We start from the raw sequence: 13,119 nt of genomic DNA, 5'->3' as shown, positions 1-13,119 counted from the left end.
GTGTCTTGAAAGAAGTATAAAGTATTGTGGGGAAGAGGGTTCACAGGAGAGGTAAGAGGCCTTATGTTTACAAAGATTTCATGAAAATGATAGCATACTCTTAAAGGAAAGATAAGATTTGGCCAGATTGTGGGGAGAAAAGGGAAGCAAGGAGAAAGTATCTGACAATACCTAAAAGTTGCTTTTTTTTTTTTTTTTTTTTTTTTTTGGTAACCCAAGTGTCTGACATGAAGTTTTTGATTGCTTCGATGAGGCATCCACTTCGAAAACAGCTGTGCTCCATAAACATTTTGCCAGATACCGGCCTAGAAAAACAACCAGGCTGCCCGTCCTGAAGTGTCTTTGTTTGAGAGCTCTCTGGTTGACTTAGTAACTGACCATTTGATTGCTTGTTTTCCCTTCCCACTCATATGTTTTACATTCACCAATACAGAGTGCACCCTGAGAAGAAACCCTGAGGAACCCCCCCTTCCGCCCCCCATAAAAGCAGAATGCCAGGCCTGTGTGCATGGCACCCTTGCTGTGTGACCCCAGCCTACGATGTACTCTCCAGGACTGGTGAGTAGTAAGACTTGGTTTTGTTTTGTTTTTTTTTCTTTTTCCCTAATTTATTTGATGGTTGTGGCTGAGGTGAGTCTTGCAATCATAATAAACAGCACAAGGGCAGGTCCGGCCACAACAAGGGGAAATATGTGTGAGGGTTCTCCTTGGGCCTAGGTGAGTGCCCCCAGGCATTTCTAGCCAATAACATCACTGTGGAAGGGCTTAGGGCAGGGTACAAAACAATATTTCAGTTTGGAAGCCAGAATTCATTGAGAAAGAAAGCAGTATTTGCATGGGATGATGTATTTGATTTCCATTGCTGCTATAACACTTTACCCCAGAGTTAGTGGTTTCAAACGATACCCATCTATCATCTGGTGGTGTAGGCCAGAAGTCTGGGTGCAACCTCATTTAGCTAGGCTCTCTGCTTGGAGTCTCCCAAGGCTATAGCAAGGGAAGCAGAGCTGTGTTCTTTTCTGGAGGCTCTGGACATATATCCACTACCAGGCTCGCTCATTTTATTGGCCAGACCCAATTCCTTGTAGTTGTAGGACTGAGGTCCTCACATCCTTGCTGGCTGTCAGCTGGGGACTGATCAGCTGCTTGCTTCCTCTCTGACTGCATGCAACCTCCCTCCTGCTGGGGTGGTTGGTCAGTGCGGGGGCGGGGGGGGGGGGGGGGGGGGGAGTTTGTCTTCTCCTCCTCCCTCTCCAGCAGACTCTTAGGCTTCCCCATTCTGCTTTTAAGGGCTAATATAATTACACTGTACCCAACTGGATAATGTGGGATAGTCTCCCTATTTTCAAATCAGCTGATTGGTAATTACCAGTTGGTACTTTCCACCTGCAAAGTTTTTCAGAAGTACCTAGATTACTGTTTCATTGAATAACCAGAGGACAGAAGTCTGAGGTGGGAGGTAGGGGACTTCTTTAGAACTCTACCACAGGGGATATATATGAAAATTAGTCTTATCTGAATAAAATTGAGGCAATAGTTAAGAGAGTATAGAGACATAAGCCTGGACAGATAGATTAGAGCTTGAGACTGGAAAGCTTTATATGCCGGGATGGAGGTGATAGAGAGCAATGGAAAGTTCTTGTGTAGAGCTGTCAAAAAATCAGAACTCCACATTTTTATACATTATACAAGGGCTTATTGGGCAACAACTTCCTTTGTATACTGTGTAAAAATGTAGAATTTTACAGAACATCAGCCCATTTTGTTCGGGAGAAGATACAAGTTCCAGTTGACAGGTTATTGTAATTGTCATGGTAATCTTAATAAGATGTAAATTTTTAAGTTTATTTAGAGACAGAGAGATAGCATGAGCATGGGCAGAGAGGGGCAGAGAGAGAGGGGAGGTGAATCCCAAGCAGGCTCGGTACTGAGCACAGAGCCTCATGCAGGCTTCATCCCATGATCATGTGAGATCATGACCTGAGCCAAAATCAAGAGTCAGACACTTAAATGACTGAGCCACCCAGGTGCCCCTGTAATTCTTTTAGTAGTAAATGCAGCAAGAGGGATAGATAGGAAAGCCCACCAGGGCCAAATGTAAAAGATTTTGGATGCTGAGTCATGGGCTGGAAACTGAGGGAAGTGGGGAGGATCAGAATTCACTGTGATTTCAAGCACCAGTGGTTGGAAAGAAGGTAGTGCTGTACCTGAAACACGGAGTGAAATGCACATGAAGAAGGTTAAAGTTTGTGTGGACAGTTTCGGAGAGAAGCTACCCCACAGGCAGTTGGCATATAATTTGGGCTAGAGACCCTGAAGCTATCCTCCATGAGACAAATGCCAAAGTTTGGGGGCACATAAGACCAGTGAGCGACTGGAGAGAGGATGGGGAGGGAACACAAGGAGAGGCTGAGAACAAAACTTTGAAAAATGGCTACATGTTGTGAGGAGAGATACAAACAGAATCTAGTGATGGAAACTGAGAAAAAGCAGCCAAAGTCCTAGAAAAGAGAGAAGGAAAATCCAATGCCAAAGAGGTAGAGAGAATTTAAGAAGGAAATGATTGGTGATGTAAAGTGCAGAAAAATTAGTTTATTCCCGTCTTTGCAAGCATTAGAAGTTGACCAGAAACCAATTTGCTCTAACAGATGGGAAAAAGATCTCCGGTAAGCACATGATGATCTCAACATTGTGGTACACACACATATAACTGTGTTCTTAACTGTGTCTTTCATTTGCAAAAATCTCCTAACTGACGCCCACTAAAAGTCCCCAATAAACAAACATTTCTTGGCTTCAAATACATAGATCATTCAGGAAATGGCAAGGAAAGAAAATTTACTCTCCTTTTCCTTGGCTTCTATGGGACAGAGGTTTCCTTAAAAAAATATCCTTTTGGGGCGCCTGGGTGGCTCAGTCGGTTAAGCATCCGACTTCAGCTCAGGTCACGATCTCGCGGTCCGTGAGTTCGAGCCCCGCGTCAGGCTCTGGGCTGATGGCTCAGAGCCTGGAGCCTGCTTCCGATTCTGTGTCTCCCTCTCTCTCTGCCCCTCCCCCGTTCATGCTCTGTCTCTCTCTGTCCCCAAAATAAATAAACGTGAAAAAAAAAAATAAAAAAAAAATATCCTTTTAGTTGCCAGAAAAAGGGAGGCCATGATCTTTTCCCTGGAGAGAACACTTTCAGAATAGAGTGGCCTGTTTTCATCATGTCACAGGTTAGTGTTTGGCAATTATTTCTGATGTTAAAAAGAAAAAAAAAATACAAATGATTATTAGTTTATGTTTGGTCAGGTTACTCCTGACCAATGAGAATGCACACAACCCCTCTCCTAAATTGTATAAAGTGCAGAAGTACCACCTACCCACCCTCAAATCAAATGTGCTCCTGAATAAAAGTAAAAATTGAAGAAATGTGGCTAGTGATTATAGAGGGGAAAAATACCCAGATTCATATATGTCTAATTTAAGCTTGTATGTTTTCTTATTGTAGAATTGTTCTAGTATCGTATATTGTCTCTACCTCACCCCCAAGAGATTCCATTAATTGACATAATATTGACTTGTGTAAATATTTATGGCAGGACCTCAGCTTCCCATACTTGGATCTTTTATAGTCCCTTATTTTTGGTAGGGAGAGTGAGAGATCTTAGCAATTCAATAAACATTTATTTAGTCAACATTGGAGACTCTTGGCCAATATAGGAGAAACTCTTGTTCTTGCCACTTCATTGGGGTCTGAGAGGGCTCCATGGAGGAATGATGTTCATACTGGTTAAATTTCCCTATGACTCACTAATTGGGTTCAGTTTGGGTGAAACCAACTCAAACTTGGCTGGCTCTTGGTGCTTCCCATCCCCCACCCCCTCGCCCCCCGGTCCCCATAGGACTTTCAGCTCCTAAAAAGCCTTGCCCAAACCTGAGTGGATATGTGTTCACAGGCCCTTTGGTTAGTTGCACATGCCATGGAGAATCCAGTTTTATTCTTCTCCTGTGTAGGTACCCCTCCCCCTCAAATGATGCCTGATGACCAAGAAGCCTCTGGAACATGATGCAGCAGTGCCACTCTTCCTGCTTTCTCCTGTGAGACCCCAACACACCTGCCCCCAGGACTGCCTCCTGATGGCCTATTGGCTCACAGTGTCAGAGGCTGTGAGGTTCCATACAGAAAATGGAGACTATCTGTTTTCCAGAGGCTGTCACACTTGTGTTGGCATCCCTCAAAACATGAATCCTGTCTTGAAGCTGGTATCTGCAGTTCTTTGCTTCACAGGGCTCAAAGACTGAGTTCAGCAAGCTAAAAATAGCTAAATAACACCATGCTGTTAATCAGTTTGCCATACAGCTCCCAGGTGCCTGTAAACTCCCTCCCTTTTTCAGACCAAACCAAAACTTACAACAGAAATGTATAATTTCAGCCCATTAACGTATTGGTGGGATATTATGCAATTTCATTTTTTAAATCAAGGTATCTCTGATAGCAAGATATGATCATAAAAGTGTGAAATATGCATCTGTATCCATGTCTAAAAAATGGGGAAAATAACATAATACTGAATCCTTCAAAAGGAAAAAAAAAGGTTTTCTTGCATAAATTAGATAAAATTGAAAGACAAAAGAGAATATCAGTAAAATGAAATTGGCAATATTACAAGGCAAAGTATTAGTATATTAATACATACACTTTTTTTTATAAACAACCCAAAAGAAAATAATTTTGAATAACAATAAATCAAAGAAGAGATAGAGCTCATAAGCTGATGAAAATAGATGCAAATATGCCAATAATTGGAGTATTTCAAATTAAAATATCGAAGTATTTGTCCTCAAACATGCAAAATTACATTATAGGCAAGGTTACAGCAAAATAGGTACCATCCTCTATTGCTTTTGGAAATGCTATTTGTTGTGAGTACAACTTTGCTGGAATTGATTTTTGACCTGTTCATATCCTTTCACCTAGTAATTACGTATCTAGTGCAAAATCAGATGAACACAAACTATAGTGTTATTTATAATGTTCCAAATTGAAACTAATGTCAACACTTAAAAATATTATATTGGCCATTGTTTTTGTTGAGTCCATATTTGAACAAAATACCACAAACCTGGTGGCTTACAAAAACAGAAATCTCTCAAATTGTAGGTTAGGAGAGTGAAGTTAAAGTGTTGCCAAGGCTCTAGGGGAGAATTTGGTTTTTGCATTTTCTATCTTCTGGTGGCTGATGGAAATCCTTGAATTGTGCTTGCATCATTTCAGTCTCTGCCTTCATGGTCATGGTGCCTCCTTTCTCTATACCGACCTTCTTTTAAAACAAAAAATTAACGTTTATTTATTTTTTGAGAGACAGAGACAGAGCATGGGCTAGGGAGGGGACAGAGAGAAAGGGGGAGTCACAGATTCCTAAGCAGACTCCAGGCTCCGTGAGCTGTCAGCACAGAGCCTGACGCACGGCTCGAAATCATGAACCATGAGATCACAACCCGAACTGAAGTCAGATGCTCAATCAACTGAGCCACCCAGGTGCCCCTCTATACTGACCTTCTAAGGACACTTGTCATTGGATTTAGGGCCCAACTAGGTAATCGAGGATGATGCCCTACTCTCAAGATCTCCTAAACTTAGTAACATCTGCAAAAAGACCCCTTTTCTAAATAAGGTAATATTCTCAGATTTCAGGTTTTCTGATACGAATGAATCTTTTTTGAGGACCACTGTTGAACTCATTCCAGCTATTAAGTTCTCATGTATCCATTTGTTGGAATAAAGTCATTGAAATCACATTTAGATGGTATGAGAAAATTACCTCAAGAATATTGAGTAAACAGGAAGATAGAATGGTATATGGTCTAAAATTCCAATTTTGTAGAAAAAAATTTTAAAAAGAAAAAAAAAACATCCCACAAACACATAAAAACAAAGTGGAAAACTTTTTATATCATGATGTACCCAAATACTTCTCAAAATGACCTTTTTCAGAATGGTGGGATTAAAATTTGCTTTCCTTTCCTGTTCTCAGTATTTTTCATCTAAAATGGGCATGGAATGGGGCGCCTGGGTGGCGCAGTCGGTTAAGCGTCCGACTTCAGCCAGGTCACGATCTCGCGGTCCGTGAGTTTGAGCCCCGCGTCAGGCTCTGGGCTGATGGCTCGGAGCCTGGAGCCTGTTTCTGATTCTGTGTCTCCCTCTCTCTCTGCCCCTCCCCCGTTCATGCTCTGTCTCTCTCTGTCCCAAAAATAAATAAACGTTGAAAAAAAAAAATTTAAAATGGGCATGGATTTATTTTATAACAAGTAGGTTTAATTTTGTTGTTGAACAATAGAATAAAAGATGTAAAATAAGATGTAAAAAATGAAAACTGATAAGAACAAGCAGTTATTTCATTAAAACAATTAACTGCAAATATATGAAAACATGTAGTTTTTCCATATACTTGTAATAAACTGGAGAACACAGTAGTAAAGAAATCTAATACTCTTTTTTTATAGCTTTATTTTAAGAGCAAGAGTGGAGCAAGGGGGGAGGGGCAGAGAGAGAAGGAGGGAGGGAATCCCAAGTAGGCTCTGCACTGTCAGCACAGAGCCCAATGAGGGCTTTGATCCCACTAATGATGAGATGATGAGCCACCCAGGGGCCCCCTCTAATACTCTGTTAAAACTTCAAATAAAAACTGTATTGTAATTACATGGAAAGGGAAAAAAAGAAAACCCTACTGAGAGACAAACATACTGGAAACTAGATACCTAGCCTGCATTATTTGATGGTGAGACAGTGTTGAAAATGCCCTCTCTCTCAGTTGCATAACAGCTTGGCAAACAAGAGACAGAGAAGTCATCGGAGAAATAATGGCACCCAGACTACGGAAAGGGCTGTACACAGTCTTTGCCATCACAGTGAGGTTCAGGGATAATCTTTGATGTTCTAAATGTGCTGCAATGGCAAAATCTTCAACCCTGCTTTCAAGGTACGAGCATTAAAGCTTGAGTAAATTATTTCTTTTAGCTGAGTCAAGTTTACTTACCTGCAAATTGGGACGCACAAAACCATTTACTTCGCAGGTTTATGTGGAGTCCGATAATGCAACGGGCATGGAAGTACTTGGTAAAACTGTAAAAAACTCTGTAAAAGTTACTGCTCTTTCTGTTTGTAGTACATGTGCACAGTGACCGTGGTCTCTTGGGACTCATAGAAAGTCAACTAAAGAAGCCTTGCTGAAGACACTTTTGATAATTTCTTTATCTTCACTATTCGGAATTATTTCCATGACCTTGGGAAAACCAATTAAAAAAATGTGAATGTTTATTTTGAGAGAGAGAGTGTGAGGAGAGAGGGACAGAGAGAAAAGGAGACACAGAATCCAAGGCAGGCTCCAGGCTCTGAGCTGTCAGCACAGAGCCCAAAGTAGGGCTCAAACCCAGAAACTTGGAGATCATGATGTGAGCTGAAGTCAGATGCCTAACTGACTGAGCTGGGGTGCCTGCATTTGAGAGTTAATAATAATCCCTCTGGGACCTTAAACTGAGTGGAGTTGTTTTGTACATCAACACAGGAATATCACAGCGGATCACTTTCCTATCGTGTGACCAGATCCATTGGACACCCATGGAACTAATTCATTTGGCTGATTTAATTAAAACGGTTGGGCAGCATTTATCTGACATCTGACAATGGATTTTGGTGGTCTGTTTCCAAAATAAAAAGGGACTCTGGTTTTATCTAATTGATAAGGTTGTAGCAGTTAGAAGACTCAGTGATGTGGAGATTTAGCTGGAAAATTCACTTTTGGTGGGGATTTAGGAATAGAGTGAAGTTCAATAGAATTGAGAAACAGGCTAAGTGCCTCAGAGTTGCCTTCTGCCCTAAGAATCTGTTGGGAAAGAAAAAAAAAAAAAAAAAGATCTGGTTTAGCAAACAGTAGGAAAATCAATAATACTTAGGATGTTAATGAAATTTGAAATTAAAAAATGTGCTGTTATGAGCTAGTCTGAGTTGTGCCTGGAGAATGATTAATAGCAGAATTTGAGGATTCTTTTGGTCTAGCTAAAAGTCTTCTCCTCAGACAGGACTTTGAGCTCTTTGAAAAAGTGGACTTCAGACTGAACTCCAAAAGGATTTGTCAACTCTACCCAGTTTGCTCATGATCCACTAAAGACCACCTAGATATTTAAAAACAAAACAAAGCAAAAAAAAACTACTCTTGAATTTCCAAAAAAAAAAAAAAAAAGTTTAGTCCTCCCACAATTTCTTTTTTAACTCACAAATTCTTTTTTTTTTTTTTATTTTTTTTTTTAATTACACATCTTTTATTTTTATTTTTTTTTTTTTTTTATGAAATTTATTGACAAATTGGTTTCCATACAACACCCAGTGCTCATCCCAAAAGGTGCCCTCCTCAATATCCATCACCCACCCTCTCCTCCCTCCCACCCCCCATCAACCCTCAGTTTGTTCTCAGTTTTTAAGTCTCTTATGCTTTGGCTCTCTCCCATTCTAACCTCTTTTTTTTTTTTTTCCTTCCCCTCCCCCATGGGTTCCTGTGAAGTTTCTCAGGATCCACATAAGAGTGAAACCATATGGTATCTGTCTTTCTCTGTATGGCTTATTTCACTTAGCATCACACTCTCCAGTTCCATCCACGTTGCTACGAAAGGCCATATTTCATTTTTTCTCATTGCCACGTAATATTCCATTGTGTATATAAACCACAATTTCTTTATCCATTCATCAGTTGATGGACATTTAGGCTCTTTCCATAATTTGGCTATTGTTGAGAGTGCTGCTATGAACATTGGGGTACACGTGGCCCTATGCATCAGCGCTCCTGTATCCCTTGGATAAATTCCTAGCAGTGCTATTGCTGGGTCATAGGGTAGGTCTATTTTTAATTTTCTGAGGAACCTCCACACTGCTTTCCAGAGCGGCTGCACCAATTTGCATTCCCACCAACAGTGCAAGAGGGTTCCCGTTTCTCCACATCCTCTCCAGCATCTATAGTCTCCGGATTTGTTCATTTTGGCCACTCTGACTGGCGTGAGGTGATACCTGAGTGTGGTTTTGATTTGTATTTCCCTGATAAGGAGCGACGCTGAACATCTTTTCATGTGCCTGTTGGCCATCCGGATGTCTTCTTTAGAGAAGTGTCTATTCATGTTTTCTGCCCATTTCTTCACTGGGTTATTTGTTTTTCGGGTGTGGAGTTTGGTGAGCTCTTTATAGATTTTGGATACTAGCCCTTTGTCCGATATGTCATTTGCGAATATCTTTTCCCATTCCGTTGGTTGCCTTTTAGTTTTGTTGGTTGTTTCCTTGGCTGTGCAGAAGCTTTTTATCTTCATAAGGTCCCAGTAATTCACTTTTGCTTTTAATTCCCTTGCCTTTGGGGATGTGTCGAGTAAGAGATTGCTACGGCTGAGGTCAGAGAGGTCTTTTCCTGCTTTCTCCTCTAAGGTTTTGATGGTTTCCTGTCTCACATTTAGGTCCTTTATCCATTTTCAGTTTATTTTTGTGAATGGTGTGAGAAAGTGGTCTAGTTTCAACCTTCTGCATGTTGCTGTCCAGTTCTCCCAGCACCATTTGTTAAAGAGGCTGTCTTTTTTCCATTGGATGTTCTTTCCTGCTTTGTCAAAGATGAGTTGGCCATACGTTTGTGGGTCTAGTTCTGGGGTTTCTATTCTATTCCATTGGTCTATGTGTCTGTTTTGGTGCCAATACCATGCTGTCTTGATGATGACAGCTTTGTAGTAGAGGCTAAAGTCTGGGATTGTGATGCCTCCTGCTTTGGTCTTCTTGTTCAAAATTCCTTTGGCTATTCGGGGCCTTTTGTGGTTCCATATGAATTTTAGGATTGCTTGTTCTAGTTTCGAGAAGAATGCTGGTGCAATTTTGATTGGGATTGCATTGAATGTGTAGATAGCTTTGGGTAGTATTGACATTTTGACAATATTTATTTTTCCAATCCATGAGCAGGGAATGTCTTTCCATTTCTTTAAATCTTCTTCAATTTCCTTCATAAGCTTTCTATAATTTTCAGCATACAGATCCTTTACATCTTTGGTTAGATTTATTCCTAGGTATTTTATGCTTCTTGGTGCAATTGTGAATGGGATCAGTTTCTTTATTTGTCTTTCTGTTGCTTCATTGTTAGTGTATAAGAATGCAACTGATTTCTGTACATTGATTTTGTATCCTGCAACTTTGCTGAATTCCTGTATCAGTTCTAGCAGACTTTTGGTGGAGTCTATCGGATTTTCCATGTATAATATCATGTCATCTGCAAAAAGCGAAAGCTTGACTTCATCTTTGCCAATTTGGATGCCTTTGATTTCCTTTTGTTGTCTGATTGCTGATGCTAGAACTTCCAGCACTATGTTAAACAGCAGCGGTGAGAGTGGGCATCCTTGTCGTGTTCCTGATCTCAGGGAAAAAGCTCTCAGTTTTTCCCCGTTGAGGATGATGTTAGCTGTGGGCTTTTCATAAATGGCTTTTATGATCTTTAAGTATGTTCCTTCTATCCCGACAAATTCTTTCAATAAATTGTTTCTAGTAATTCAGAAGTCAAATTGAATGGAGGGGAAGGCTAGGAGAGGGCTCCTGTTATGTAACAGATCATTAGGTTCTTGCCTCTCTTATACATGAGGAAAATTCCAGAAAGGGGAAAAGTGTATTTTTGCATTGCTTGATTTTTCCCAGAATCCCTTGGCTGATGGCAGCCTTAGAAATAACCATAAAACCAGGAGTATTAGATATCCACACAATATGTAGGTATGATGGTGGTCATTATCTGGGATGATAGATTTGTGCTTTCATTTTTCATCATTATAAAAACTGTACATTGTTGAGGAACTAATACATCCCAATACAGCAAGCATTCCTTAGATGGTTCCATGATATTTATGGAAACTACATTTTCTTCCTTGTACTTTAGTATTACATTAAAAATTATGTTGAAAAGTTATTTAGGAGCAGGGCACATTAAAATGTAAATAGAGGTAAAGGGTGAGGTTTAATTCTCAACCTGCTACTACTTACTTTTAAAGAGACCATATTTGCATTTTTTTCAAGAATCTGGAGTCCCTGATGATCAGGATTTGGGGAACCGTGTTTGCTTTGGAGAAGACTTGCAGAGCCCCTTGAATCACAGGTAAGCTTCTGCCTGCTGCCTCTTTCTTAGAGTGGTTCTGGGTGTTTGACATGTTTATTGAGATTTGACTCCTAGAAGCATTAAGAAAATACGGACTACAACCCTGCCATATCTAAAATGAATTTACTGCCTCCCCTTCTTTAGACTGGCCTTATCTTCTGCTAGTCAAGTAGTTACTCTGAAAGATTTAAAAAATTAGTAAACTTTTTCTGGTGTTTTGTGCAGTGTGTGTGTGTGTGTGTGTGTGTGTGTGTGTTTTGTCTTATTTTTTGTTTGTTTTGCTGAAGTTTGCAATCAAACATGAATTCTGGGCTATTTAGTAAAAGCAAAGTAACCAGCTTTACCCTTCCATACCTCAATGGACATGAAGCTATGGCCAGTTGCTTATCCAATAGATTCTAATAAAACAATACTTTTTCTTAGTAATTCACTCTTCTAAGCATGGTTCTACATCATACTAAGCCAGTCCCAGGAATCTCCTCTTCTCCCTGTGTTTGGAAATAGGTGCATGATAGAATTCTGGCCAATAGCAGGCAAGGTAAATCCTTCTTGGAAAGTAAGCTGTATTTGTAATAACAGACACAAAGACCTTGTCTTATTCTGTTGGAAATCTTGGTGTCTAAAAGCTACATATATATAGAAGCCATTTGATGACCCTCAAGACCAAGCCAACAAACTGAAAATGGTTAAGGGAAAAGAGAGGGGATACATGTGTCCTTGATGTTGAACTAATGAGTGATTTACATTGGAGCTGCCCTACCTTGGGTTTTCTTAGGAGTTATTTTCCTTAATATTAAGGAAAATATTTTTCTCTAGAAAAAGAAAGCACAAAGAAAACCCAATACAACATTGACACCAGGATGCAAGTTAAAAGCACGAATAACCGATTCTTACACCAGCTTGATGAATGGAGAACACTTCACATTGCTTCAGTTTAATTTTCTTTTAATTTGACAGTCCTTATGTTAAGGTTCAGAACTCAGAATCTCTTTCTCTTTAAAGGCTGAATTAATCACTTGTTGAAAGCACGGAATAAAGAAGTTGAATCTCTGATGTGTGTGTGCGTTTGCACTGCTAAATATCAAGGAGAAGTGTCCCTCTTGAGGCCTAGTTTCAAGTGTATATTCAGCTTTGGTCAGGACATCATATTCACATTCAGGAGGTGGGGCTACTATATTGGACAATATAGATTTAGAGGGAATATCAATTAGCATGCTTTTGATGGGTCACGGAAGAAGCAACTCAAAATGGACAAGAAATACAGAGATAAGCTGTCCTAGGACAAGTTCCATGACATCCTTTGAGATTCAGTTTCTTTCCAGAGTTTGGTTCTGCATTCCTTGAGAAGTTGGCTTTGCATTGTAGCTACTTTACAAAACCAGCAGAATTCCACTGGACATGATTTGAAAAGCTCTGAACTAGATGTGTTTTTATATTTCTTTAGGTTATAGAATTCTGATTTATTCTATCTGAATATTATGTAGAGAAAAGCTTATATGCCTTTGAATGTGCAGTCTTCCTCAGAACACCTAGTGAACCAAACTAGAACACAGAGGGCTTTAATTTTGTCTGAGAAATTCTGGTATGAAGCAAGATACGTTTGGCAGAAATAGGTTAAATGTGAGTTTAACAGCCCTTGAATGTTTTGAGCAAAGCATTCACCAAAATTCTAATGGGAAAAAAAGTTCATTCAAATAATTATAAAATACATATTCAATATGAATTTAAGATACCTAAAGGAAAGATCATAATTTGAAACGCTGATGCAATACCAGCAAGCTTGGGATTTCATTTACCCACTAACACAGTGGCCAGAAAAACCTGTCATCTGTATAATGCTCATCTGTATGCCAGATTGTCAAAGGAGACTATTACAGTTTAATAAATACACCTCAATGAACATCTGGAATAAAGAGTATTAGCATTCTTCTGGTACACATGATAACAACAAATACTCACTTTTTTTGTAGTGTATTTATTA

At 39.7% G+C, this 13,119-nt stretch overlaps 1 long non-coding RNA gene across 1 annotated transcript in view; it reads left to right on the top strand.

Annotated features, from left to right (window-relative positions):
• LOC125148256 (uncharacterized) overlaps positions 1-11,138 on the top strand; it is a 50,297-nt gene extending 39,159 nt beyond the window's left edge. Inside the window, exons 3-4 of the long non-coding RNA XR_007145473.1 lie at positions 434-558; positions 11,060-11,138. This is a non-coding gene — a long non-coding RNA (uncharacterized LOC125148256). The remainder of the gene's footprint in view (positions 1-433; positions 559-11,059) is intronic.
• Positions 11,139-13,119: the final 1,981 nt, after the last annotated feature.

This window comes from Prionailurus viverrinus, chromosome D2 (assembly GCF_022837055.1).
Source record: "Prionailurus viverrinus isolate Anna chromosome D2, UM_Priviv_1.0, whole genome shotgun sequence".
Classification (NCBI taxonomy): Eukaryota; Metazoa; Chordata; class Mammalia; order Carnivora; family Felidae; genus Prionailurus; species Prionailurus viverrinus.
The sequence above is the reverse complement of the archived record's forward strand: the minus strand, read 5'-3'. Positions and strand labels throughout refer to the sequence as shown.